This window comes from Miscanthus floridulus, chromosome 17 (genome assembly GCF_019320115.1).
Source record: "Miscanthus floridulus cultivar M001 chromosome 17, ASM1932011v1, whole genome shotgun sequence".
NCBI classification, from domain to species: Eukaryota; Viridiplantae; Streptophyta; class Magnoliopsida; order Poales; family Poaceae; genus Miscanthus; species Miscanthus floridulus.
In genome coordinates, this window is record NC_089596.1 from 50,018,115 (window position 1) to 50,023,337 (window position 5,223).

Genomic DNA, 5,223 nt, shown 5'->3' on the forward strand with positions numbered 1-5,223 from the left:
TTATAGCTCACTTAGGATGGTTTGGGGGAATATTCAAGGGAGATCCCCATGCAACCGTCCTAAGGGGCATTGAATGTACCACCTCCCAAAGGGTGGGCCTAAGAGGCGGCAAGGGGGTACGGCCGCACCCTGGATGCACCAGTACCCTGGGTGGTGCCTCCCTGCACCGCCTTCATGGGGGTCATTGCTGGATGCGCCTGGGCCTCATCTTCATGGGTTTGGCCCCCAGAATCTATAGGTACATGGGCCTTCTTTCCATTTCATGGCTTAGGTATGCTTTACGCTTTGCCTGGTTGCGTATTTTGACATATATTTCACACTTATGTCCTGCAAAACTTATAAACACCAAAACTTGTGGAACTTGTGAGTTGAAACCCCTAATTCTAAGTTTTGGTATTCATATTTGTTCATTTTGTTTAAATGCTGTTAGTAAGAAAAGTGAGTTAAGCACTGTGAATAGTTTCCTAAGTGCGACGCGTGGTTGAGGACGCAGAGGGTCGCTCTACGCATGGATTCGGGGTGTAGTTGGCCTCCCCAGTCATGTTGTGCCTTAATGGCATCCACTGGTGAGTGGTCATGCGCCACGGAATGCAGGCACATGAATCAAAAATATGGAAAGTGGGGATGTGTGAAGCTTACTTGTTTCTATCATCATGTGGGCAATTGTCGCTCCACCTTCTATCTGACCACTCCCCCTGTTCTGCGAAGTTTTCAAAGCAGTTAATAATGATAGAGAGCATGTGTGCACCCGAGGCATCCACTTAGTGGCTATAAATTTGTAGGTGGGGTGCGGTGTGGAAGGCATTTGCTCTTGGCCACCTGCTCCATCCCTTCCTTCTTCTCATTCATGTGTGTGTGACTTCTCCCCTGCTCGGAGTGATGGATCACGGCAAGTGACCTCAGGAGGAGTCACCGGCGGCTAGCTCGCCACCACCGTGCCCTCCTGCGTGGTTAGCGGTAAGTGTCTTAATCATATTTGAAGATCAAGGTTGACCTATGCTGATCGCTTATGCTTTTAGGGCAATCTCCCATGCAGCGGCGGCAACTGTAGGGTCTGCCAGCGCTGCTCATGCCGTGACCCCACCGGTGGCGGGGTCTAGCTCATCTCCTCCCCTTCATCTTCTTCTGATGACTGGTGGGAGTTCTGTGAGATCATTCGTGCGGTGGACGAGTCCCGCCACCTGTACTCCGATGCCACCTACGAGCTGGGCCAGCTCCAACTCTACTTGATGCCATCATGGTAGCCCTCTCCGCTTTGGAGAGGGAGACTGCCATGGTCCACCGAGGCCTAGGCCCACATAGTGGGTAAGGATCTCTTCTATCTTGAGGTTTTGTCTGATGCCTATAGCTTCTAACCTTCACACTCTCTTGTTGTCAGCATTGGAGGAGCAGTTGGTGGCCTCCCTCTTGGAGACAGAGGAGGTCTGCCTCTAGGAGGTCCTTCTAATGGAGAATCGCGAGTGAGCGATGGTCATGGGGATCTAGTAAGGAGCTGGAGTTGCCCTCACCACCACGCAGCTAAGCACCAGCTAGGACCTCCACCAAGTGGAGCCTAGATTCCTGGACTACGCCGGGCGGGAGGAGCGGGCAGAGCTGGTCAGCAACTTCACTACCGCTACGACGGCCATTGTGGCGACCATGAATTTGGAGGACATCCTCCGTAGCATTGCCTAGGGGCCTTATGTTGTACCTTGGGCCTTATCTATAACAACTCGGATTTTTCTGGAAACCAAAAATACGAGCTTTGAAAAATTTTCTTGCAATTGAGTGAAACATGTAATGCTAGGTCAAACATGAGTCCAACTCGCTACCAAGACGTTGCATACACATAGATGGTTTGTAGGTGATTGTTGGAGTTTTCAAGTTGTCCTATGTTTGAGTCTCATTTTGTGTCGGAGTGCACAAATCCATAGCAAGAGTTCCTCCCAATCTCTCTCTTGAGCTGCATCTCTTTTCCATCCGAATATCTTCTCAAACTTCCCTTTGAGTTCTTAAAATTCTCCCTCAAATCCTCCTCCAAAATTTCCCACTCGAAATCTCCTTTGAAAGTCATCTCAAATCCCATTTGGAACTCTTCCAAGCTTCAGCTAAAATTCCCCTTCCCAAATTCCCTAAGTCACAAATGATTAAAAGGGAAAATCCTTTTTCCTTTCTTCCTCAAACCAGCCCAGCCGGCTCTCCCCCCTTCTCTCATCTCAGCCCACGCTGATAGCAGCAGCCAGGCCCAACCCACCTCTCCTCTTTCCCTCCTTTTGGCCCAACTGCTGTCCAACCCGGTTGCCCAGGTAGCCATTTCCATTTTCCCCTCCACTTTCTCCCTGCTAGAACAAGCCCAGCTCGCAGCTATGGCCCAGCCGGCCCAAGCTGCCTTGGGGTGACCTAGCAAGAGCAGGGAGCTCCCAGCACCGCCGCCGCTCACATGCTGCGTGACGCACACGCCAGTGCCCCCTCACCCACGCCTCACCTGCTCCGCTCCTCGATTCGCGCCACGTGTACCTCCCCGGGCACGGACGCTGAGGATGACTAGAGCCTCCTAGAAGCCCTAGCGCGCAATGCTATAAAAGGCCGCCATAGCGCCGCCCCTCCTTCATTTCTCAGCCACTGCCGCCATCCCTCTCCCTCTTCCTCCGTGCGAGTAGCCACTTTCCGACGTGCCACCGTTGCCTTGCCACAGCAAGCCCCTACTCCACCTTGCTATGCCCCGCATCTTGCCGGAGAGCATGTGTCTATCTTTGGCAATCTATATCCTTCCCACTTTTGTGAACATGTGTCTATCTTTCATTCGCACATGACCATCATCTATGTATCATCTATCTATTTGTGATTAGTAAATGCCTGTGCCGACCATCGCCGCCGGTCTACTCCTTTGTTTCCATTTCCCTTCATGATGATCTATCTATTAAGCATGTCTATCTCTTGTACCTCGAATTCTTTTCCCATGTGCTTCGATTAGGTGCTACATCTTCGTCGCTCAATCACCCAGATGAGCCGAAGCCGTTGGATGACCACAGGTGCGACCAACTACAAGCTCCGCCAAGATCACGATGCTGAGCAACACAGGTCACGTCCTTCCACTTCGACAAACCTCGGTGAGCCACCACCGTGCCCCTCTTTCCAACCCCGACTTTGCTTAGCGGCCATGGCGTTCCAACCATGGAACGCGTAGACCAAGGCCACCTCCGGCCTTTGGACACAAGCACACACACACATAACTAACCCAAGACAAATCGAACCACCGGAGTTCCAAGAATGCCGGTGTGGTTGCCGACTACCATTGAAGCATTCTCTAAAGCCATGCCTCGTCCACCATGAACCATGCCCGAATGAGTCAAGCCTTGATCGCCATCTCTAACGTTGCGATAGAACTCTACCGCTCCTAGACATGCCCACACTCACTAGCATGAGACCGGACTTGGCCAAACGGATCCACGGCATAGGAGACGCTAGAAAGGACTTGTCGCCTATAAAATCCGTTGTGGCCAAGCCATGCCATGGCGAAGAGTTACCATTACCTCATCGTGAGCCCTGAAGCCGTAATTAGACCACGTGGTATTGATCGCCACATCATGGACTATAGGATTCCCTTTTTGGTTGCCCTATTCTTACCACCTATCTATCCATGACTGTCTTACAGGATCTATCCATCACCCAACAATGGAATGTGCTACTCCACCATTTTTTCAGGTTGTTTGGTCATGTCTTATTGCTGTGTTGTTGCCTGTGTGCTGAGCTATCGAGCCGGCTGAGGGATCATACCTCATTCGGATGTTATGATCGCAGGATTTGTCTCGCCATGGCCATGATGCCGAGTGTAACTCGACCCCTCGCCCTTTAGTTGACTTCATAATACTATGAGTGTTAACTCCTACCTTTGGCCCTAGGACATGGTCATGATGGATTCGATATCGATATTGATATCGATGCGGATATCACCCGCTCACATCGAGCCTTTCGTGACCTAGCCTGTGGGAGATGACCTAGGAGATAACAATTGTGGAACGATGGATGCCAACATGTGTTGGTATAGCTTGTGGCCATGAGTCTACCTCACCATGACCATGGAGCTATGCCTCTCTCTTTCATCAGCTTCTTCGTGCCTAAGCCCTTGTGTGTTTGTACCCCGTTCGACCATCGCGTTTCATCGATTCTCGCGGTGACAACCACACCATTATGAATTAGAGGGATGACTTAGTGCCAGTGCACCTAGGTTGGGTACCCTATGGGTGGTTTGTGCACTTGTATTCTTTAGTGAGTCGCTCCTTTTGATGCCCTATCTTCTATCGTGGCGTGTGTGCTAGAAGGAGTAGACCTCCATTCTCTGCTGTTATTGCCCTATTAGCCTGCTCTGTTTGATCCCACCTTGTCCATGGTGATTGGATCAAAGACTGGACTATCTCTTTTTAGTTAGCAAAGCAATGGTTTATGTCATACCTTGGACCCCTGCGTGTCGAGCCGATCGGCCATCCAAAACCATCTTTCCCAAAGATGTGTCTGAGAACATGACATGGATGTGCCTAGCTAACCCCCGCTTCTTTTGTTTTGCTGAGCAACTCTCTTCTCGACTCCCAACGTTATTATGTCGTGAGGATCGAAAGGACCCATTGTTGTCCAATCTCTTTGCGCTACCGCATTCTACCATAGCGGACGAGCCGAAGTACATTGGAGCCAAGTCACAATAGTGTTATTCATTCTTGTCTGCTTCTTGTATCCAATGGTGACTTGCGGGATAAGACTATAAGAGCCAAACCCCATCGTTCTTCCTTCATTGGGCCCATCCCCCGATTCCCATCCTTTCCATGACGCCCAGATCGAAGGACGTGAGCCATGGTGTTGCTATGGATAAGCTTTGGCTTAAACCATCTATCCTAAAGCCATACTGGCTTGGCCATGACTTAAGCTTATGCTTAGCAAACCACCACTTGTGATTCTTTGGCCCGAGGAAATCAGACAACCGCCGAGAGGGCTAAGCCATGTATCTCTTATTGTCTCGCTGGCGTTATTGGATTTCCTACGTCTCATCGTCTTTTTGAGTATTGAGTGCTCTCTTGCCTTGCATGTCGCTTCACGAAGTAGCTGACGATCGGACCAAGAGAACGTGGACGACGACATGGATTGTGGAATGGAGTCAACGTAGGAGGAGGTGACCCCGCTAATGGAACACCAATGAATGGAGAATTGTACCACTACTACCTCTACATCGCAGGTGTCATGGCAGCACCCTCT